We start from the raw sequence: 25,350 nt of genomic DNA on the forward strand, positions 1-25,350 counted from the left end.
TTCTCAGCCATCAGCATCCTCCATCTCTAGTGCTTTCTCATCTTACAAACCTGAAACTCTACACCCACTACGCATTCACTCCCCAACCCCTCGGCCCCTGGCAACTGTCCTTCTCCTTGTCCTATAGAGGAACCTGACTGCTCCAGGTGCCTCACGGAATTATAAAGTATTTGTCTCTCTGTATCCCATATGTTTCACTTAGCATAATGCCCTCCCAGTCCATCTACATTGTAGCATATATCAGAATTTCCTTCCTTTTGAAGGCTGACTAATATTCCATTGTGTGGATATATACATTTTGTTTACCCAGCCACCTGCTGATGGATACCTGCGTGGTTTCCACCTTTTGATGAATAATGCTACCATGAGCACGGCTGTACCAACATCGGCTGAAGTCCCTGATTTCAATTGTCTTGGACATATACTCAGAACGGAAAAGATGGATCATATGGTGACTCTGTGTTTGGGTTTAAAAGGAGTAAAAGGAGCACATTCCTCATTGGTTACACATTGTTGAGAGAATAAAATTTGCCCTGGTGACATGTGGAAACATCCGCGTTCACTTATTCGTAAAAATTTCAAAGACATTAAATGATCATGCGTTCAGAGACTTCCAAAAGTACTGGATACATGCATTTGAAATTTAAAAAAAAAAAAAACCTAACTTGCTCTCAATTATTGCCCAAAAAATTGATACCAAGGTTAGCAAGGACATTTGCAATCCAAAAATGTTCCCAATGGAAATGGAAATATTTCTAGAATATACTACATCCTTCTATTCCTTCCCTCTAGTCTTTATTTACTGACCCAAGATCACTATGCATGACCACTGTCTTGTCTCCGTACTGCATGTGCTGTATGTGACACTCGCAGGAGTCTGTGTCTTGAATTGCGTCTCACCGAATTGAACGAGGTCATTCTAAAGGTTAAATCTCCTCGCTCAGGACTGCTAACACAGAAAGCGCAAGACATGGGTTGAACCTTTCTGGAATGCCAGAAGAGAACCAAAGGTTAGTTTTTCAAAGAAATCTCTGATTTTAGTCACAGAGACTTTGACTTTTCATCACGGCAGTCTCAGCTCCTAGCAGGCAGTAGATAGCCTAATAAAATGGTAGAATAAAGACCCCCTCAAGTCTGATTATATCAGAATGCTGGGAATCGCTTCCAAATTATTTCAATTCCAAGTGATTCAGGGGAGTTCCTGTCATGGCTCAGAGGTTAACGAACCTGACTAGTATCCATGAGGATGCAGGTTCGATCCCTGGCCCCGCTCAGTGGGTTGGGGATCCCATGTTGCCATGAGCTGTGGTGTAGATCACAGATGTGGGTCGGATCCCACATCGCTGTGGCTGTGGTGTAGGCCGGCGGCTACAGCTCCGATTTGTCCCCAGTCTGGGAACCTCCATATGCCGTGGGTGTGGCCCCCAAAAGACGACAACGACAACAACAACAAAAAACCCACAAAGTGATGCAGTGAGTCCACAAATATGTAGTGAGTCCTTATCACATGAGAGGCTGTGCTGTAAACACTACAAGGGATTCAAAACCAAGTGTGGTCCTGCCCTCCAGGTTAGAATCTCGTGTGTATTCGAGAGAAACTAAAGACATAAACAAACTGGAATATTTGTTACTATGATGTAAGTGAAAGACAAACCAAGTGAGAGCACAGAAAATGAATGCTGCCTAACCGGGGCCAGGTTTTGGAGATTTCATAGAAGAAGCGGCAACTGAAAGGGAGGGTCTGGGAGGAGCCCAGCAGATAAAGAATGGGGCACAGGGGGCCACCCAGCTCCAGGAAACACATTTATGAGCAGCTTGGCGATCGAAAAATCGAGTTTCTGTGTTCCACCCCTCGACAAAGGGAGGGATCGTGGCCTTTCTCCACTCGGTGACTAGTAATAACTTAAGTAACCTAGCACCTACCCTGAAGAGAGAGAAACTCAAATGCCATGTAATTAAATTATGCCAAACCACCCGGCTCTCTGCCTTTCCCCCCAGCTCCCCGTGGCTCTATCCCTGTTGCGGGGTCGGGCAATGGGAAATACACTTCACCAGCCTCCTGCTTCTTACAGAAGGGAACTCAAACGTGACGTTATTTCAGCATCGTCATCGCCTTGCCCCATCCCAAAACGTCCCCTGTGACAAGTCCTCTGGGAGGCAGGTGCTCGAATGAGGTGAGGCAGACAAGCCACCTCCCTCCAGGGGTGCCAGGAGGCTGGCTATTCTCCTAATCCCTCCAGTCTGTTTGCATTGTCCTGTGTTCCCAGCATCAGGCAGCCTGGTCCAGTCGCAGAAAGAACCAGCATCATCCTAGCCGCCAATTCCTGGGCATCAGCTCTCGGTCAGGCTTTGCCCCACAACCCTGCGGGGTACGCTGGGGTGTGGCCTGTTTTAAAATGGAATAAACCAAGATCAGAGAGCCCGAGTGACTTGCCAGATGCAGCTCCGTCAGCTAGAAGCAAAGCTGGGATGCTCATCCAGGTCTAATGGGATCCCAAACCTGGGTCTCTGCTGCACTGGAGCCTCATAAAATGCAAAAGCTCCATTCTGCTCTCCGCAGGAAGTGTGCCCAAGCCTTCTGCTCATCACTGCCTCTACAGGTTTTTTTTTTGTTGTTCCACTAGTGACAAACTGCCAAGAAATGTAGCTGCCCACAAAGTCTCCCGGTCCTTGGAGCAACGCTTATATCATTATGCCTCCTCCACATTGTCTTAATTGAAAAAAAAAAATGTCACTATAAGACACAACTCAGACGTGAGATGTACCTAGACTCTCCTTATGTCTTTCCTCCTTGCCGAGTCCCCTCTCCCACCCCCAACGCCACAGTTTCCCATTATCTGACAAATGTGATTCCAGGTATATCTTATGTGAGGTCTGCCTGAGGCCACTCCTATTGGGTCTTGGAATGACGTGAGCAACTCCTTATACAATCGGACCTCTGGACCATAGGAAGCCCTACCTCCTAAATGCCACTCCTCCTCCCTCCCTCGGATATCCCCCAAGTTCCTATCTTCAGCAGAGGACAAAAAGTCTCATTTCCACCTTAAGATGTGGCCTGAAAATGTGGACCCCATAGAGAGGGGTGAGGTCTCCTGGAGACCACTCTGGGCTGACTCCACGTGGGAAGACACAGGCTCTGTGGGTAACTAACCAGCTGCATGGTGTGGGCAAGTCACATTCCCTGGCCAGTGCTGTGCCCACTGGACAGAGGCAGGAGTTGGCCCCCAGAGCTCCCAGTGTCACCTCCCAGGCTACCATTCAGTGAATTTGCAAGCCCATGGCCAAGGGCTTCACGAATTCCAACGAGGTGTACTTTACTCTTTCCAAATTCTCTCCCGAGAGTGAGCTTTGATAACGTAATGAAAAAAGAAGGATAGTCAATGCCTGAAATGGACCAGAAGACAAAAGACATGGAACAGGGATGTGGCCCTGTGATCACCATATGTTCAGTCCAGGACCATCCGATTCCCTCTCTCCACTGTCATGCCGAATGCCCTCATGCCTACCCCCAAAATTCAACACTATCCTAGACAGCCCAGGAGACAGTCTGAGGCCATCTTCCTCCACTTCTTCACCCCAACATCGTCAGGGCTGAGGCCACATACTGTTTTATGAATATGAGCATGAAGCATGAGTCCTGGGGTTGGTAGGGGTTTCAGTAGAACATTTCGTAATGAAAGACAAATAATGGATCATCATGCCCCCTTTACAGATGCGACAGCTTAACCCCCCCCACCCCCAGAGAGATCGGTATCCGTTTCCTACTGCAGCTGTAACAAACTATCATAAGCAAATTTACTCTCTTATCATGCGGAAGAGAGGCCAGCAGCCCTAAAGTCAAGGTTGCACGGAGGGCTGCATTCCTCCCAGAGGCTCTGGGGGGAAACCTAGCCCTGACTTTCCCACATTCCTTGGCTTGTGGCCCCTTCCTCCATCTTCAAAGAAAACAGCACGGCATCCTCCAGTCTTCCTCACTCTGTGCTTCCATCCTCACACCCTTTCTGACTCTGACTCTCCTGCCTCCCTCCCTCTTATACTCTTATGATTACATTACTCCCGCCCAGATAACCCAGGGTAACGGCCTCATCCAAGGTCCCTAATTCAATTACATCTGCAATGCACCTTTCACCACGTAATTCACACAAACCAAGAATCAGGACATGAGCCTATTTTTGAGGGGTGTTATTCCACGTCACACAAGATCAAGTACATTTCAATCTGATTTTTTTCCCCAAAGTACAATCTCAATAACGTTTTGAAAATCAGGATTAGCCTGTAAGAGACTGCATTTGTGTTGCTGTGAGAAGCATTTCCAAAAGGATGTTTTAAGTTTGAGGGTGTTCCATGATATCAGAGAAAGGGAAAAAGATACATTTTTTTCATGAAGAAGATGAAAGAAGAGCTGGGGAAAATAATAAGCAATCACATAAGCAGTAGTAGATCACAGATTGCTTCATTGAAGAAATATTGGAAAACCACATGGCTGATGCTGAAAAGCAACTAGAAATTCTAGAGTTCCCAGGGACCTGATTAGACACTGTCATGCAGAGTCATCGCTCTGCCCAGTGCTTCCTCCTGAGTGGGGATGAACGCAGGCCACCACTCCCGGGCTCAGTGTCACCAGCTGCCAGCCACAGAGGTGCCATCTTCCTACAAAGCACCAGACACAAGCCAGTGTACATGCCATGAAACCATCACCCCAACCCTGCAGAGATGCCCCCCAAGCACAGCCATCTCACCTGTCAGGTCAAGAGGTCACAAGCCTTCCCCAAGGTCACCCACTTCATGAGTGGTAGAAGCAGGACCAGCCCAGACTGTACGCCTTTCCCCCCAGTAGCCATCAATCCACCTGTAGAATCTTCCACAATGAATAAACCTTCACTGAACCTTCCAGGTCCTACAAATATCCATCCTTTAACTCAAACAGATGCTTCTCCACCATTGCCTACTGCCCTCATTCCAAATCTTTCCTATCCCTCTCTCTCCAATATGCCCTCCTCAAATTTAACTAAAAAATTCTATCCAAAGGCACTCACCTTTTTTCTTCTGTATCCACTGACTCCTCCCCTTTAAAAATGAGCTTATCCTCTGAATAAGATGAGTACGAGAGGTTAACACTGGGGAGTTGGGAATCAGACAGGTTCAACCTAGCTTGTCCTCACTAGCTGTGACCTTGAGGCAGTGACTTAACCTCTCTGTGCCTCAGGGTCCATATCTGGAAATAAGAATCATAACGGCAAGGGCCTGGCAGAGCAGTCGTGAGAGCTGAACGAAAGGGATGCTGTGGCACAACGGGGTCAGTGGCATCTCTGCAGTGCTGGGATACAGGTTCAATCCCCGGCTCAGCACAGTGGGTTAAGGAACCCAGGTTGCCACAGCAGCGGAGCATGGGTCACAACTACAGCTCAGATCTGATCTGATCTGATCTGACCCCTGGCTGAGGATGCTGTGGGATAGGCAAAAAAGAAAAAAAAAAAGCGGCTAGTTTCCTTAGGGGTTGGGGGGAAGAGTGGAATGGACTGGGAGTTTGGGATTCATAGATGCAAACTATTCCATTTAGAATGGATAAGCAATGGGGTCCATAACAGGGAACTATATCCAGTCTCTTGGGAGAGAATATGATGAAAGATAATATGAGAAAAAGAATGTGTGTGTGTGTGTGTGTGTGTGTGTGAGAGAGAGAGAGAGAGAGAGACTGGGTCACTTTGCTGTGCGGCTGAAATTGGTTACACCACCATAAATCAACAATAATTTTTTAAAAAGAAAAAAAAAAGATGCAGGATTTGCGGTGGGTCCCTGAAATCACACTCTTAACCACTCAATGCATCGAATTCACAACTTTAGGTTCTGATTTCTCAGGTAGGTATCAGCGCTACCTAACCAGTACCTTAGTTCCCATAACGCTCCTCTTGGAGGCAGGATGGGATTCTGAGATAACGGTCCCCGTTTTACTGGCAGACAAACTGAGCGCCCGTTTCTGTTCTTCTTGCAGGCCCCGCCCACTCTACTACACCACCTGCCAGCAAACTAGACACATCCGGGCCCTGAACACACAAGAAGCTTCTGGGCTTTCTCACCGACGTGCTAGCTTTCTTGCCCTGGTGCACTGCAGAATCTTGCTATGAGGTTTTTCCCATGGAGTTTTCTTAGCCTGGCAATGGATAATTTTATAGCTGCCTTCTCTACCAACCTCTGGGGTTTGAGGGCAAGGGGTGGTGGTTGGGGGAGGGAGTTGTTGTTATCGTTAGAATTTGCTCAAGGCGGGAACAAATTTGGGAAGAACTCAAAGAATGAGGTTAGGAGAGTGGAGCTGGTGTGTCCCCGGCTGGCCGTTGGTTACGGCCGTGAAGGTACACGGGGCGCAGGAGTGCCCGGCCCCAGGCGGATCATCTGCTGTCCCCACTCATCAGCCTCCCAAGTGACTTGTAACCACCCTGATGACACACACGGAGGCCCTTTCTCTATGAAGACAAATGCATTTTGGCCTGAGGAGGCAATGCTTTTGATCCCCCAAAAAACTATCATCAGAGGCTTGGAGGAAAACACCATCCGTCTGTAATTATTTGTTCTTTTTTTGGTGGAGGGGACAGCCTGTTTCTGTGCTCACGGCGGTGACAGGGCCACAAGTCACCCTGAAGCCATTAACACCTACCTCGACGTCGTATCTCAAATAAATATTCTTTAGGGAGCGATCTACTGAACAGACAGATGCATTTCAAGATTTAACAACTTGTGGGGACCTCATGACTGTTGTAGTCGATGGCAGGCTTTCTCGCCTCCACGCGGCAAGAAAGACACTCTGTCTTGAAGAGCTCTTGCCTTTTTGTGGGCAAACTGGCCCTGGTCACACTTCAAAAGAGGAGGAAATACAGCCTCAGCCCTTTCACCTGGGCATCACATCCCCAGGACCCTCACCTGGGCAACCTCCCTCCTGCAGCAGAACCAGTGTGTTTCTGAGGTTCAAAGAAAGGGAAGGAGACAATGAGATCTGGGTAAAGGGGGTGGGGTGGGGACTCCACAGAGTGATGACGCTGATGACAGTGGTGATGATGAGTGGCAGAGGACTGGCTGAGGCTATGAATGAGATAAGTACTCAGGAAACGTGGATCCCTCTCGTCTGCAAGCCCCGCCCAAGAACATCAGCAAAATGTTCAACTGTGATTCCACCTGTCAGAGGGTGGAAGGGCCCCTGCGGTCTGAGGAGTTCCAGGGGTTCTATGGAGCAGGCTCATGGTCAAGCCCAGAATCTGGGCTCCCAGGACCCCTGCTCCCGACACATGCACACGGGGGCGGGAGCACGCATGCACACGCGTGCGCGCGCACACACACACACACACTCCTGAAAAAGATGTAATGGTGACCAAATTTCAGCTTCAGAGATGAGTCTGAGTGTTGTTCTTTCCTTTAAAACAGCCTTCACACTTTCTAATTTGGTTCAATCCACTTGTGAACTGGCCGGCAAGAAGGAAGAGGAAAGAAATTAGGAATGTCCCCTCTCATCTTCTTCCTTCCCTCAAAGCCTGCCAAGCCATGACCCTCCCAGCCCCTGCGGAGCACGCTGCATGCTTTTCTCACGAGGGGGGCGCTCTACAACCCCATTTTATAGATAAGGACACGGAGATCTGGGTTTAAACCTTGCCCAAGGGCACAGAGATAATAAATAACAGGTCCAGGATTTGAACCGACTTTGGGCTAACATCAGAACCCCTGGGAAGTCACACTGCAGGCGAGAAGTCAAGCTCTTTATCCCTGGCCTGATGTTGCCCAGGGCCGTCTCATTATAGCAGGTGAGCTGCAGTCTATTTGTAAGTCTAGTTAGCAGAGAAAACTGCATTGTATTTCTACGAGGCCCTGAAAAGGAGATTTGTGTGGCCAGGTGCCAGCATGAACTTCTTTGAAAATCTAAGACAGCTAATGGATTTTAGGCAAGTTTCTCACTTAAAGAGTTTGAAAGAGAGGGGCGCCATCAACCAATAAAGCAGATTAATGGAGCACAAATGGGTGACCTATTTAGTTTTTGCATTTTTTTAGGCCTGCACCCACGGCATATGGAAGTTCCCAGGCTAGGAGTTGAATTGGAGCTACGCAGGATCCAAGTCACATCTGCGACCTACACCACAGCTCATGGCAACACCGGATCATAAACCCATTGAGTGAGGCCAGGGATTCAACCCACATCCTCATGGATATTAGTCGGGTTCATTATCGCTGAGCCACAATAGGAACTCCAGGTGAGCTATTTTTTTAATGCAAAGAGTACTTCCTTCTGATAGCAGATTTTGGCTTTGGAGTCCCAGGGAACTAACCAAAGGACATGAAGAAGCTTTGCTGCAAAAGTCCCTCCCAATCCCCTAATCACCAGGGGCCCCCTATGGTCAATGGAATGAATGGCTGATGGACCTTAGGGTTTACTCTTCAGCCCTCTCTCCCTTAGCCATCATTTCAATACAGTGAAGATTCCAAAATCTTGAACTCCAGGCTAATGAGTCCCAGAAATCAGTATTCAAGGGCCCAGTGACCATCTCCAATGAGATAACCTTCCGTTCATATCTTCTTCCAACCCTGCTCAAGCTCCTGTGACCTTGGTGTCTGTGACTGGCATCACCTGCACCTAGTTACCTAGTTAGGGAGCTGTGCACCTGACTCCTCTTCCTCATCACCCACCACACACACATCCGCCATGGAGACCTGCGATGGTAGAGACAGGATAACATGGTGGTTAAGGTAGGGCTTGGGCTTTGGCATCAGAGAAAGTTAAATACAAATCCTAGTCCACCAACGACTACTTGTGTAACCTTGGGCAAGTGACATAATCACTCTCACACTCATTTCCCTCATCACTATAACGAGGACGACAATGCCTCCAAGAGTGACAGTCAACGCTCCACCCCATAACATGAGCACAGGTGAGTGTCTGTATTTTTAACATCCGGAGCTCACTTCTCCTCAACTCATCGCCACTTGCTAAGCTCAGGCCCTCATCATTTCTCCCCTGACTATGAGAATGGGCTCCTGGTGGCACCCCAGCCTCTAGATCCACTCCCCTCAAACCCACTCTCCACACCACTACCCGGGCCATCTTTGTAAAGATGCACCAGCACGCGTGGATATGCCTTGTCCAGTTTTTCTAAGAAGAGCAACACAAAACAAAATCCTTTCTGGAGCAACTGGTTTTAGGGATCCAGGTCCATGAGGAGTAGATTAGTACCTACTGTCACCTTTGTTGAGTGCATTTAAGAATATGACACAAGCCATAGACCTTCTCCCCAAATTAAAAAAAAAAAAAAAGAGCACTACTCATCAACACACACAAAAAGAAGGTCCAGGAGATACGTAGACCCCAGGTTCAAACCCACTGACTTAGAACGTTCTTCAGCCTGGCCTTCAACAACGTCATTGCTCTTCGTAAGCCTGTCCTCCAGACAGGTTAACCTCAGTTACTGAGATTTCAAAATCTGAAAGAGCACATTTTTTCATTTGCATATTCAGGGGCCCCAAAACCTGGCAAGAGAATTTAGTAGGCAGCTCAAGGCACTTTTCCCAGAAAGAGATGGCACCTCCAAAGGGTTCTTAAAGCAACATAAAATCATGATCAATCACGCACGTGAAATGCTCAGAAGGTTTTTTTCAGCCTCAGGGGTGCTGGATGAGAACCTGCACTTGGTGGGCTGAGCAGAGGCACCGTGAAAGCGTAGGCAAGACTGCGTTCTCGGTATGTTCCCGTGACTCCCCTTCCCCGCCTCCCCTGACCTGAGCACCAGATGGCAGAGGAATGAAGGTCTGTAAAGTCTCCTACAAATTGCTCAGGGGCATCAGACCAAGAATTTTAGGATGCATCCTCTCTACGATGCTTCTAGGTAGAGATGTTAAATTGCCACCCAGATGGCTGAGGTGAACTTGGTGTCCTGAGGCTCATTTCACTGGATACCAGCAGCGTAATAACCAGCACAGCCAACTGGCACCAGTCAAAGAACTGTCCCTACGCCTGAGGATGAAGACAGGAGCACACTCCCTCTGCCAGCATTACTTTAGGTCCTGGGGCCATTGGTTTTAAGAGCTTTCCAGGGAGAAAAAAACTACTTTTCTCACTATTGCCATAAAACTTCCATGTTACAAACAAACCATTAATACTGAAGTGATGTTTATAGTTTAGAAGAAACATTCAAACCAAAAAAAGCCTTGAATTTTAACCAGATAAGGTTAGGGGAGAGAGTGAGAAAAAGCCAGCAGAGAGAACACAATGAGTAACTGGAACGGAAGTTACACTCCACAGAACTGATGGTTGGGCGCTTCCATTTCCAGAAACCATCGCTTGTCCAACATGTCCAGTTCCGAAACAAAGAAATGGAAGACTTCTTTCCCAGGTATTGAATGCACAGAGCTGACCATGTACTCTTCCCAAAGGGAGTGGGTTCTGGTCACCTGATTTCAATTTCAGCCTCCCCATCCCCCAGCATCCCCTCTGCTCCAACCTAGGGAACAACTATGAGATACTTTTTTTTTTCCCTAAGAGCTGCACCTGTGGCATGTGGAATTTCCTAGGCTAGGGGTTGAATTGGAGCTGCATCCACCAGGCTACACCACAGCCACAGCAATGCGAGATCTGAGCCACATCTATGACCTACGCCAAAGCTTGCGGCAACATCGGATCCTTAACCCACTGAACGAGGCCAGGGATCGAAGCCTCATCCTCACGGATACTAGCTGGGTTCTTAACCTACTGAACCATGACGGGAACTCCAAGTATGAGGAAATCTGTAGGCATGTTCATTCCTGCTCCTCGCAAGTCTTACAACAAGGACCTGGACGGCCTGAATTGTTAGGAATCTACAGAAGTTTCCCACATCTGGTTCTATCTCTCACGACAACGCAATGTTTGGAAGCTGGTGTCATGGGGTCCCGATCATCCCATTTGACAAGTTAGATTTTCACCTCCGTTCCCATGAGGACAGGGTCTGTGAACGGTAAAGTGTTGAGGCTGAGGTCGGGGCAGGAGGAAAGGCGTCCTGAAGGGCTTAGACACAGAGATCATGCTGGGGCATCCAGAGTCTTCCACACTGACAAGTCTTTCCAATTAGGGACAGGCACCTCCTGACAAGACACCTGCAGAGACACTGGCTAGTGGTCTTTTTCCTCTCAAAAGCCAATCTGCCCCAAGGTGGAAGTACCAGTCCTCCGTCTGGATGTGTCTTGTCATTTCTGTGTGATCATCATCATTGTCATCGTCACAATAACAGCAATGATTTTACTCTACTACTGTCACTATTTCTTGGGCATTTGCTACATGCAAATACACAACAGTAACCCACTCTGCATACATTACCCTCTAGCATCCCTTCAAAGTATATACTCTTATCCACATAGTACAGGTGAGGACACAGAAACTCACCATTGAAGTAGGTCATCTGACTCTAAATGCCATACACCATCAACTACGGTTCACGGCCATATACATTTTCCCAATTCCACTCTCCTTAGAGAATGGACAGTTGGGAACAATTAGCTCCCTTTGGGACAAATGTCTCTTAGCAGAGGGCCTGGCATTCATTTATTCAACAGGTGTGTCTGAGCAGTCACGCTGTGTCTGTAACACTCCCTGTGTTTGCGCACAGGGATAAACATGGTGTATTTGGGCCCTGCCCCCCGAACGAGACAAACCCGGCCCACACTAATGTTCTCCTGGAGGCCTCTTGGGGCTCTTCCATCTGGCCCTCCTTTCTGCCCTGGGGAACCACTTTCTTTCACATGTCAACAGACAAAGTTGAAATATAGCCACATATACATAATAGCAAAAGAACAAACTTCTGATGATGCCTCGACATTACAGATCCATCACTCAATCTTCTACAGTACTTCCTCCTCAAAAAGAGTAAATGGGAGATGCTTGAAAGTGACATTATACAAAAGACACTAACTTAAAACATGGGAAAATAGGGTCAGAGGTCGGATTACGTATCTGTGGTCACACGGCTGCTGATTTGGTAGGTTTTAGTTCAGCTGTGAGTGACCAAAAAAAAAAACAAGACAGAAGTTGGTTTCTCTCTGTTCCACTATCCTCAGGCACCCAGGGTCCTTCCAGCTCACCACTCTGCCATCTTTGTCTTCATGGTGTCAGATGGTGACATTCCCACTCCAGTAATAAAAAGGAGGGAAGGATAAAGAAGAGGAAAAATGCACCAAAGTTGCCTGATGTCACTTCTGCTTACATCCCAATGGCCAGAACTTACTAACATGGCCACACCTAGCTCTTAAGGAGACTGGAGCATCCATTTGTCCAGCAAACATTTCCCTTAGAAAATTTTAGAAGGAACTAATACTGGGGACTAGCTAACCAGCTCTCTTGCAGCAGCTAATTAATACAATTGGGTTAGTCTCAGATATGTGGGACTTCAGAGATTCTACTCTGCTAGTAGGCTTTAATTCTTATTTCTATAGCAAAGAAAGCATTGGTCCTTTCTTCTTCACTGCATAAAGAAATTGCTAAGCATGACTTTAGAACTTTCTATAACATTTCACCAGCTTTCAATTTAATCGCTAGAAACCATCTCCAAGCTAATTGGTATGATCTTTAGTGGTTTTAAAATACACCTGCTAATGCTTTAATATTCACCCCATCAAAAGATGGAGCCTAATTCCACTTACCTTAAGGAAGGGCTATATTTAGTGGCTCATTTGTAATGAGCATATGTGGCAGAAGTGACGGAATGTGACATCTGAGACAAGCTCACAAAACGATCACTCATTTGAGGAAAAGCCAAATCCCATGTTATAAAGTCACTCGAGCAGTCCTACGGAGAGGCCCTCACAGAAGGAACTGAGGCCTCCAGCCAACAGCCCTGTGAATGCGTGTGGATGATTCCCCAGCCATGGTCAAGCCTTCAGATGACTGCAAGTCCCAGTAAATGTCTTGACTGCAAGCCTGGGAAAGACTTTGGGCTAGACCAGCCATCTACACCACTCCTGAATTCCTGATCCGCAGAAACTGGAGGATAAAAATATCTTTTGTTCTAAACTGGGTAAGTTGGGGAGTAATTTGTCACCCAGCAATATAGCAATATAAGTCTCAATGTAAATTCAGTGCTCTTCTGGCTTGAGAATTAGGGAATGTAGAAATGCCCATCCTGACAGAGAAAATTTGTATTTTATTTCTTTTGTATCATTTTCATTAGATTCCACATGTGAGAAATCTCATATGATATTTGTGAAAATGTGTATTTCATTTTTTTATTTTTTAAAATGATTTTTACAGCTATGATGGAAGATGCGTATTTTAAATGGCTGTGTCCTAGCTCATCACCTGCTTTTAAATGGTTTGGAGTGGTGTTTGGATATGATGCCCTGGATGCAGTGGTGCAGGGGAAAGACTGGTGAGCCATCCCTGCTAGAACATATTGCTGATCTCACATCCCTGAGTGGTCCCAGGGAACAGCTGAACCTGCTGTTGGCCAATTACCACCAGGAGAAACAGCTCAGTATCAATGAAGCCAACGTCAAAATGATGACTTTTGGCAAACTCCCTTCAGTGTCCAGATGGATAACACAGAACAATTCAACTCAACAGGTTAACTTATTCAGTTATCTGGGGAAGCAATGTGGGGCTTAATTACCTTAGCAGATCTATTAGGATGCATTTCTGTTGAAAGTAGATGGGTCCACGGGAAGAATATCAAGGTTATTTTATGACGGAGATGAATTGTTGGTAACTCCTGTTCTGCAAATATCTCAAGCCAAAGGTCATGCTTTATGATGCAGGTCCTTGAACGTTCCTACTGAGCTATCCCTTCTGCCTCCTATCTCAGGCAGGGGTCCTTAGGAGGGGGAACCAGAGAAATATGTCCTATAGGAAGTACTTAGAATCATCTGGTTCTGGGAAGGTTTTTCAAACTACCATCTGTCCTCATCTCATCTGGAGTCTAAGATTAGCACCTAGGCCTTCACTGAGACTCGCCACCATCAAAAGCCACCCTTAGTAGGAAAAATAGGTTTAAAAAAGCTTTCAGAAATAAAGAGGTGGAGGAAAAGTTGAAAGCCAACAATACAAAATGCAGATATATTGGGTACTTTCATTACGAGCCAGAGGGCTCCTATTTACAACACAGATGAGGTGTTCCCATTGTGCCTCAGTGGGTTAAGGACCCAGTGATGTCTCTGTGAGGATGCCGGTTTGATCCCTGGCCTCGCTCAGTGGATTAAGGATCCAGCGCTGACGCAAGCTGCAGCATAGGTCATGGTTGTGGCTCAGATCTGGTGGTGTTATGGCTGTGGCACAGGCCTTTAGATGCAGCTCCAGTTCAACCCCTGGCCCAGGAACTTCCATATGCTGCAGGTGTAGCTGTAAAAAAAAATAATAATAATAATAAAAATAAAATACAGATGAGAAGACCATATTTCCAGGAGGGCCTGTGAAGGCTGTCATTGGAATCAGGTAAATCCTGTTATGTTCCAATCGGCTGGAAGCATAGAGCCACATTTAATGCACATTCACAGTAAATGTATTCATTGTAGGGGCCGTCATATTTTTTTTTCTTCCTCTTTGTGTATGAATTTTTATTTTCTATTTCTTTTCGGACAGCCTTGGCAGCATGGGCTTCTTCTCTTATCACATGATGTCTTGATCACTTTGGGGAGCAGGCAGCATATAAATCACCAATGAAGCAAACGGAAGTGGCAGGCATGGTACCCGGGCTTCCTTCTTGGCCACAGCTATCAAAATGTGTTTTCAGAACACAATGCGGGAAACTACAAGAAGACTTAGGCAAATGTCCCTTTAAGGAGTGAGTCTTTGGAAGCAGCCACCATCAAAGAAATCCCTCCTCGGCTCTGCTCACAAAGCTTCACAACTCTCCACAATCCACTTTCTCTCTCAAGCTCAAAGGCAGGTCAAGCCTCCGGAAGGGACGTACCCAGGTGGATAAAAGGCCCAGGTTGTGAGGCTAATTCCCAGCTCGAGAACAGAGCTGTCTATCTGGCACTCCCACTCCTGTTCGATGATGTGGCTCATTGTGTAGGTTTTATTGCCTCCTCTGGAGGAGAGAACTTTGAGCCATCAGCCTTCTCAGATAAGAGTTGAGAGCTTCTCTTCCTGTGACAGTAACGTCTGCTTTCTTAAAACCCCACTGGAAAAGCCTGTTAGGGAAGCATCTCAAAAAAGGCAAAAGTAGGGTGTGCCTCTGGGATTTTTAACTCAACCAGCAAACGTAGAGGAGAATGAAAAGAGGGGTGGGAAGGAGGGAAGTTTTCTCTTTTTTTTCTGGCCACACCTGCAGCATGCAGAAGTTCCCAGGCCAGGGATCAAACCCAAGTCACAGCAGTGATAATACCAGGTCCTTAACCCACTGAGCCACCAGGGAACTCCAGAAAAGTCTTTTTTTTTTTTTTTTTTTAAAGAAAATATATGATGGACCAGACAAGAAAGAGTGAAATGGGTGGAAGGAGCTTGTGGCACAGAGCCGGCCCCCTTCTAGCATGAACGCGAACCCATCCCCAGCCCTTCCTGGGCGGCAGTGCACCTCTGCTCCCCGTGAGAAACACACTGGGCTCACACAGAGCTTTAAAAATATCTCTCCTCCCACTGAAAGTTTGATGAATCAGCCAAGTTCTCACCCAGGTGTCACCGTGGTGGCAGTGATAGGTATGATAGTGAGGTGAGGGTGCGGGGAAGGCACAAAGGGGCTTACTTCTTTGCAGGGAGGAGGATGCAGAGGATAGAATTTAAAAAGCATGAGCTCAGAAGCCAGTCTTCATCCCAATCCCGACACGTGCTAGTCACATGACCTCGGACAAGGTTAGTTAACATCTCCCTTTTCCATCTTTGCAAAAAATGGAGTTAATAATAGTACCTGCATCATAGCGTTATTGAGAGGATGAAATGAGTTCATTCACCTCACGTACTTTGGGGTTTTTTGTTATTGTTTTTGGGGTTTTTAGGGCTGCACTTGCAGCATATGGAAGGGCCAAGGCTAGGGGTTGAATCGGAGTGGCAGCTGCCGGCCTCCACCACAGCCCCAGCCACGCAGCATCCGAGCCATGTCTGAAACCTACACCACAGCTCTCCGCAGCGCTGGATCCCGGACCCACTGAGGGAGGCCAGGGATCGAACCCGCATCCTCACGGATACTAGTCAGGTTCATTACCACTGAGCTGCAATGGGAACTCCCATCTTATGTGCTTTGAACAATTCCTAGCACATAGCAAGCACTCAATGAACTCCAGCTGCGATGAAGAGGATGCGCGCCCTGGGTCATGTTGAAACTTACAAGAGGGAGAGCTGTTTCCCAGGTAGACAGAACATTCCTGAAAGAAGCCACTAAAACAAATGCAGAGAAGCAGGAGAGATGGGGAGGCAGCAAGAAGCCCCCTGGAAGGCAAGTAAGCAGCCGAAGCAGACAAAAAGGAAGGGTCCAGGCCACATGGGGCTTCATGTGCTTTGTCACCAAGAGGCTGTGTTCCAGCCAACACAGCTGTAGGCTGTGGAGAGCCATTTCAGAATTATAAGCAGAAGTGAAGTGTTGAAGGGTGAACTGCTATGATGGTTGAAAATGACTTTTAACTGATTCAGGTTTTGAAAAAATGACCAATAATAAGCTTTTGCTATGACAAAGTAACGGGTCCAAGAAAAACCCTCCCACCACGTACAACCCTAAACCTGCACCGAATCTATAAAGCAACTGTTTTCAGGCAATAAACAGCAGGCAGCACAAGACTGCAATTGCAGGGCGAGAGGAAATTCACGTGGTGAACCCCACGTTCACCCTGGCTCTCTGCCCGGGGGCAATTTCCCAACCACAGCTCTCATTTGGGGTAGCTTAAAGGGCTAGGATCTGTGGGGCCAGGCAGCAGAGAGAAGAAAACTATGCAGGGACGGGGGGGACTCAGAAGCCTGCGTGTGGGTTTCCTAGGAAAGCCTGGCCAAAGGCTGGGCAACCCAAGTGCAAGTTGAGATTAAACCAGGCTTATCAGGAAGCAGCTGCTATGAGGTCGAGAAAGCAAGACAGATTCTGGAATTTAAGCATCCCTAGAGGATGTCTGAGAAATGTCATTAATATCCCAAGCATCCATCTGAGGCACTAGAAAGACCACATCTTTTTTTTTTTTTTTTTCTTAAGAAGCTCAATAAATCCTTTTGAATTTTTATTTTTTAAAATTATTTTTTTTTCCATCATAGCTGGTTTACAGGGTTCTGTCAATTTTCTACTGTTCGGCAAAGTGACCCAGTCACACATATACATACACAGTCTTTTTCTCACATTATCCTCCATCCTGCTCCATCACAAGTAACTAGATAAGGTTCCCAGTGCTACATAGGAGCATCTCTTTGCTTCTCCATTCCAAAGGCAACAGTTTGCATCTATTAACCCTAGATTCCTGGTCCACCCCACTCCCTCCCCTGCCCCCTTGGCAACCACAAGTCTGTTCTCCAAGTCCATGAGATTCTTTTCTGTGGAAAGGTCATTTATGCCACATATTAGACTCTAAATATAAATGATATCATATGGTATTTGTCTTTCTCTTTCTGACTTACTTCACTCAGGATGAGAGTCTCTAGTTCCATCCATGTTGCTGCAAATGGCATTGTTTTGTCCTTTTTTATGGCTGAGTAGTATTCCATTGTGTAGATATACCACATCTTCTTAATCCATTCATCTGAGAAAGACCACATCTTACAGGTAAGGATCACAATCTTAGGAAAGCCTGCTTTAGACCCACCTGAACCAAACCTAAAACCAAGCCCTGACAAGATCCGTAAGGAAGACAGACTTTGAAGGCTGAGTCCCTGCCAAGTTAGAGGGGCTTGGGATCCCCTTGGGATTTCCACAGATCTAGCCTAACAGAAAATAAAACATAAAATCAAACCTGCAGAAGTCTCAGGTGGTCAGCTAGTAATTGAACTGTGAGAATAAAAATCAGCCCTCTTCAGAGAAAACTATCAGGACACGCGGTCGCTACAATGTAGCATTCACAGTGTTCAGTATACAAAGAAAGGGGAAACTCTTTCCAGAATCTAAAAGAAAAAAAAAAAAAGACAATAGAAATCAACCCTAAGATGAGCTAGAGCCTAGATGTTGGATGTAGTACAGAAAGACTTTAAATGGCTATTATAAATTTGGGAAAATAGGTGCAAAAAATGAAAGAAAAATATTATTTACATGAGTAAACAGTATTTCAGCAGAGAAATGGAAACTATAAGAAAAGAACCAAATTAAAAATTCTAGAGCTGAAAAAAGTGTGTGTGTGTGTGTGTGTGTGTGTGTGTGTGTGTGTGTGTGTGTGTTGAGAGAAAGGAAAAGAGAAGCAAACACTGAAATATCAGCGATCAGATGAAGGGTATACAGGTATTTCACTGTACTTTCCAAAATCTCTGTAGATTTGACATTTTTAAAGGATGAAAGAAATATTACATGAAATAAATTGAATACACTGTTGTTATAGCTGTGTGTGTGTAATTGTAGGATAAGAAGACCAAAAGTGATAGGCTAATCCAGTGTGTATTTGAGGAGCATCCCTCCAGTGAAAAGGAACTGAACTGATGCAGGGCTGATGTCACAGCTGATTCACAAGGTGATCGCTCCCTGGGGACTGCAGGTGTCTGGGGCAGGGACCTGGCCCAAGGAAATGGCGATGAGGTCGGAGAGGGAGTTGATCTGCAGGGCTCTGCCAACTACACGCGTGGAGTAAGGTAAAAAGAGGAATCAAGGATGCCCTCCAAAGTACAATAGTGGCTGACTGCATGCACTGCGCTTCGAGTTCCCCGAGAAACATTCCAGAGGAGGGGCAGTTTTAGAGGAAAAAAATCTGTTCAGCTTTGGGTCCACGGAGCCAGGGACTCCAGGGACACCTTCCTGGGACTACAAGGAGCAGGTCTGCAATTCCGGGGGGCAGCAGGGATGGACAATATCTACCCCGGGGCCATGAGGACGTCGTTGCCCAGGGGGATGACAACCCAAACCAGCCCCGGGAGACAACAAACACAAGGAGTGGGCAGAAGAGGATGTGCACACCGTAAACAGCGGAGACGACAAAGAGGCGGAGAAGGGGAAGGAGGAGAGCTAGCCGGTGACATGGATGCCAAGGCAGTGACAAACCAAAACTAAGAGCATGAGCAACACGGCCAGATGCCACAGAGAATTTGGAATAAACACTGAGAGCCTGCTGGCTCAGGCCAACAAGAGGCCACTGGGGAAACTGGGCTGTGCCGACGCAGGGACTCTAGAACAGTCCACATGAAGGTGGCCGACCACCAAAGGGGTGCTTTGTGGGAGAAAGTTGGCAGATCGATACGTCCATTCCCAAATGCAAAATATGCTCGAAAACTGTATGTCGGCTGAGGCATGCACTTCACCAGAAATGTTAATTTGGAGATGTATGCACGTGTCAGCGGCTGAGGAGAAGTAACACAACTTCCCCGCACCCTGTGCCCCTGCCCCGCCCGGGAGCCACAGAAGACACAGGCTCAGCAGCACCGTTCACCCATCAGGGATCCAGAGGCGACGCTGCCCAGAGAACCGAGCAGTCCGTCCCTATCGCAGGGCACCGGTTCTCCACGGAGATCTATTCCTGAACCCAAAAGCACCTTAGTGGCACCTCCTTTCCAAGCCCCCTCAGGGAACACAACTCTCTGAGAGTCACAAGAGCTGTGAGCGGGTGTGACTGGATTATTGGGGGCAGGGGAAAGCGGGGATGAGGACCAGAATGTTCCAGAATGCTGGGTACCAGCTTGGGACCTGGAAGGAGACCCAAAGAAGGGAAGAATAAAGGAGTTAATATAACTGCGGCATAAGGAGCAAATCCGATACGCGGGGCCATCAAGATCCCACCTCCGCTCAGCAGCCACAGACTAAATGAAGGTCTTCTAGAAACGGATAGAAGAAACTGGACTCTCCAGGTGAAAAGGAGTACATGATCCCAGGTCTGGAATAATGTGACGTGAGAATGAGGAAAGACGACAGACGCTTCCTGAAACTTGCTGACAGATCCTGAGGCTACAAAGCACTGTCCCTGTTGAGTCACAAAACAGAACAGAGAAAAGCCAAGAGGACTATGCTTTTTTTTTTTTTTTTCCTTTTGCATTCTTCTAATGCACAACAACAGTAGCATCAGCTGGAACACTTGGAGAAACAGATTTTCATGAGAAAGAGGTCTCTCTAAATAATTTATGGCAAAGAACAGAAGAGATTGTCATAAGCTGTGTACAAGTCATTCTCAACAAGACAAAGGGTTGGGAGAGAATGAAGGGATACGGCCCCAGTCAAAGAGGAAGAGGCTGCCATGAGGGGCGTATCCTAAGACCACGGCAGCAACAGCAACGACTATGTCCCAACAGCTCCAGACTGGAAACAACGCAAATACCCATGGAGAAGAGAAAGGATAAATAAACTTAGGTACGGATATATGAAGCAACACGATCGCCTGATGAAAATGAATGAACTTCAACTACCCTTGGAAACCTGGTTGAGTCTTGCAAACGTCATGGTGAAGAAAGGGGGCTAGACATGAAAGGACAAATATAATATGACCCCATTGAGAGGAAGGGAAAACAGAAACACAGTTAAGTGATGACAGTTGAGTCAGGGCAGTGGTTGTGAGAAAGAAGTGTTGGGAAGGACCTCATGCACACGGAAGGGGGCTGCTCTTGGCTTATTCCTGAAGCTGGGTGGTTGTTGCATGAGTGTTGACATTTGGTAACATTTGAACGGTACACTAATCCTTTTCTGTATCATACTTTGACCAAACTACAGAAAGAGGAAGACAAATACCGTATGATATCACTTATATCTGGAATCTAATATATGGCACAAATGAACCTTGCCACAGAAAAGAAACTCATGGACTTGGAGAACAGACTTGTGGTTGCCAAGCGGGAGAGGGAGGGAGTGGAATGGACTGGGAATTTGGGCTTAATAGATGCAAGCTCTTATCTTTGGAATGGATAAGCACTGAGCTCCTGCCCTGCAGCACTAGGAATTATATCTAGCCACTTGTGATGGAGCATGATAATGTGAGAAAAAAAGAATGTATACATGTATGTGTGGCTGGGTCATCTTGCTGTACAATAGAAAATTGACAGACCCCTGTAAACCAGCTATAATAGAAAAAATAAAAATACTATAAATACACCCAAAAAAACCCCAAAACTTTGATCAAAATAGTTAAGGGGGAGCTACTGAAATAAAGTCAAGCTACAAAGAAATGGAGGCTTTCATCCATAATGGAAATATGCTCCAAAGGCAATAATAAGTGTTTTTTCAAATGACTGCAAACAACTAAGTCGGCGATGTGGTAGACAGACTCAAGAATGAGTGTAGAAGTGCAAAGAAGGGAAAAAGGGATGTGAAGAGACACATTTTATGGAAAACACAGAAGGAAGATCTGGCATCAGGATGGGAGGCACTCCTGAAGGAAAAAAAAAAAAAAAAGAACACAGAAATAACCACCATCCAAGATGGAAGAGAAAACTAACCTAGGCTAAAAGGAAGAGCCAAGACCCAAATCTAAAGGGCTGACACTGTTGCTGGCAAAAACAACATGAAACACACACATACTCAGACATTTTACAAGGGCCATGAGGAGCCGTGAGGACAGCAGACCCCAGCATCACAGCTGCAACAGGATAGGGAAGGCTGGATGACATCCTAATAGCCCCAAACTGGAAACAACCCAATATCCATCCCGAATAGAATGGATGCAGAAATTGAGATAGATTTATACACAATGGAACACCATACATTAATGAAAATGAGTGAACTTCAGACAGAGGCAAGTTTGGTTGATTAAGACAGCCTCACAAGATTATTCAATAAATGGCACTGAGACAACCGGTTTTATAAAATTACAATTCATGTATCTAATAAAATTCCACATGACCCACTCTCAAAGTGCAAGGTACTGCTAATACATTTTGTATGTGCATTCACTCCCTGGTAGATTGCAGACACCCGGGGACAGGCAACGAATATTATACTTCTTTGAATTCCTCCTCCACCCAGAAAGCATTTGGGCACATGTTCCCGGAGTGAATGAATGAATGAATACACGAATGAACATGAACGAATGAATGAAGATCGCAACCAATTCATTACCGCTGAATTTGTCTGTTGGGTGATTTCCAACGCCAGTGTGCCCAGTGTGATGGGAGTTTTGCATTGTTTCCTCCTGAGCTTGGTTTAAAGAGAAGAAACAGAAACTTCCCAGAGTGAATGGCAATTGGGAAGGGACGGCACGGCGAGTGGCTCTGCTCTCAAAGGGTAAGTGCTCATGCACCAGATGCCCTTGACCCTTACCCTGAAGGAAAGGGGCATTCCATCCCCGGTGGTATAAACTGACCAGGTAGGGGTGCCTGCCCTGTGGTGATCCACATGCAAGAGGCTGCAGCTGCCGCAGGGCGGAAATGGTACCCAACTAACATCTGCATCCCTAGTGTGGCCAGACCACAAAGGATGCTTCCGTATCCACCAGCATCCAACGCATCAACTCCCTGTGCGACACCACGTGTCCTCTGCGGATAAATGAGTGGCCCCAAACAGTAGGACATTAGGGCTCAGCTGACACGAGGCAGCTCCAAGAGAACAGCAAGCAGGCCCAGTCTCGGGACCTTGGACTTCCCCAAGAACCGGCCTGCAGTCCTCCAAACTGACTTAAGCTGGCTTGGTTTTCAGACCCCGCCCACCTGTTCTACACACAGAACACATCTGCACAGCCCTGCCCGGAGCCCCAAGATGCTCATAAAGAAGCACGAGGCATCATAACTCAGGGTTCACCTTGGCACAAAAAAGACAAATAAATAGAAGGAATCTTCCATCAGAAAATAAATGGCATTTCTCCAGGCTGAGAGCTGGGATTGCCCTCCTGAAGGGCAAACACAGCATCTTCAGCAGACAGTCTCAGGCCATAAAGTCCAGCTTTACTCCACCAGGGACCTCTCCTCACCCCCCATCCAGCGATTCCATGGTTCAGGCTGCCCACCTGGGTCCCCAGGGCTGTGACACCCACTCCCTGCTGGTCTCACCTGCTGAGAAGGTGCCGTTCAGCCCCTTGGCAGCTGCTGGGACCTGGGTGAAACAACAGGACCCCGGGCTCTGCTGCTTGACCAAGAACACGAAGGATGATGGTTTGGCCAGTGCCTGAGGGGAGAAGGGCTGAAATCCAGCCACCGGGTCTCTTGAAAAGCTATGTGCCCTGGTGGTGGCCCAGATATCACAGGAGGGGGAAAAAAAAGCCATTGCTCTGAGTAGTCTTGGAAAAATCATCTGATTAGTCATGGCAAAGTTGGGAAGGAGGAAAAGGAAGAAAAATGGAAAGCCAGGGTACACGAAAGCCACAGATGACTCCCAAACTTCACTGGGTTAGTGATTTAGTGATGGTAGCCTCTTCCAGAGTCACCCAACAGAATAGGAATTTCCGTTGCAGTGGGGGTGTGGATTATAACAGAGAACTGCCATTCTGGATCTTTTTTGAGGGATATCTAAGCATCTATGTCTTACATTTATTCATTCATCATACATTTACTGAACATCCACTGCACGCCACACACTGTTTCCTAGGCACTGGGGACTCAGAGGTAATTAAGGAGATAAAAGCTCTTGGGAGGAAAAAGAGAGATGTGCCCCAAATATGCAGATTTTCTACCCACGTCACATGGCCTACGCTCTGTGTGGCTCCACACAGAGGCTCCCAGCCCCTCCTGCTAACTGAGGACTTACTCAAACACCAGCAACCACCACCCCCTGCGTCCAGGATGCAGGAAAGCCTGGGCCTCGCCTCACCTGCCAAACACACCCAGCCCAGCCTCGGCCTTCTCTGTGGCCACCAGGACCGGCTCATTTTGGAGGCAGTCAGAGCTTTGTTTTCCACCTCTGTGTCCTCGTCGGAATGTCCCCTAGCCAATCAAAGGCCAGGAGATCCAAAGTATCCCTCTTGTCTCCAGCTGGCCCCCCGTCTGTCCAGACCCTAGTGAGCTGCTGCAGGCCCTAAGGAGCCTGGCTTGACCCTGTCACTCCCTTTCCCCTCACATCCTCTAGTCTCTCCTCCAGATCCAGCCCAGAGGCCCCGGAGCCTCACTGCTGCATCAGAGAAATAACCAAGCCTCTACAGGCAGGCCTCCAAGACACTGAGGGTTGGGTACCAGACCACCGCAATAAAGCAAATATCACAATAAAGCAAACCACAGGACTCTTTCAGTTTCCCGGTGCCTGTAAAAGTTACGTTTATCCTACGCTGTAGTCTAGGAAGTGTGCAATAGCCTTACGTCCAGAAGAACACTGTACCTACCTTCATTTTAAAATAATTGCTACAAGATGCTAACCAGCCTCTGACAAGGCAGGGTTGCCACAAGACTTCCAGTTGTAAAACATGTGGTATCTGTGAGGTGCAACGAAATGTAATAAAATGCAGTCGGCCGGTGGAGAAGCAGGCCGAGCATGGGCAGGCGTGAGAAAGCCTGCCCGATGGCCTTCACGTGACCCAGCGCCTGCTGATCAGGAAGCAAGTTTGGCTTCCTTGGCCCAGAGCTGCCTCTCCCTGTGTTCCCCTTGTGAGAAATGCACACAGAGCGAGCTCACTGGTTCCGACCATGACACTTCAAAGCAAAGATGTGGGCCATCTGGGGTAATTTTGCCATCCCTATTTTAGGAAGTAAATTTAAACTTCTTGTTTCAAAACAGTGTTACCAGGAACATAGCATTCCAAAACAAGAAGGGAGACCAATTCCGGCTTAGCCTCAGCAGATGCAGGACCTAGGCAAACATCTGGCTGAATCAATCTAATTCTCTCATCTAAAAAAAAAAAAAAAAAAAAAAAAAAAAAAAAAAAAATTCCTTCTTTCTTGTTTTAATTTTTTTTTTTTTTTAAATCAAAGGGTTGATTTTTCCCAGGACCCAAAGAGGCACGAACCCAGGAGGAAGGCAGTCATGTCCGCAGGTTTGTTCCCGTCCCTAAGCCAGGGATGCACTGTATTACAAGGGTCCAGAGGCAATCAAAGTAATTGCTGGCCACTCCCACCTAGACACAGCTTCCAGATGACTCTGATCTGGGTGGGATTCAAAACACCGTGGCCACGAGTCAAGAGACAGCCACGAACAGGGCTTCAACCTCCCCCGCAGCTGGGCCCCATCGTAAATGATGCTCTGGAATCAGGGCAACACCATTGGCGATAAAGAGTCCAACAACTGGAAAACACATGTGCGCAGCTGAAGGCTATCGCCCCCATCAGCATCCAAGGGAACCAAAATATATGCACCGTGGATTTTTTTTCAGGCGACAAGGTCCCTCCCACGCCAAGAAGCCATTGAGACAGAATTGGTCTCTGCACTCATTCCGGATGCGTCATGGTTAGACTTGGCCACCACTGGTGGCAGG

General features: G+C 47.1%; 1 protein-coding gene across 6 annotated transcripts in view; it reads right to left on the reverse strand.

The window, feature by feature from the left end:
• CALN1 (calneuron 1) overlaps positions 1-25,350 on the reverse strand; it is a 472,970-nt gene that overhangs the window by 313,515 nt on the left and 134,105 nt on the right. The window lies entirely within an intron of this gene.

This window comes from Sus scrofa, chromosome 3 (genome assembly GCF_000003025.6).
Source record: "Sus scrofa isolate TJ Tabasco breed Duroc chromosome 3, Sscrofa11.1, whole genome shotgun sequence".
Classification (NCBI taxonomy): Eukaryota; Metazoa; Chordata; class Mammalia; order Artiodactyla; family Suidae; genus Sus; species Sus scrofa.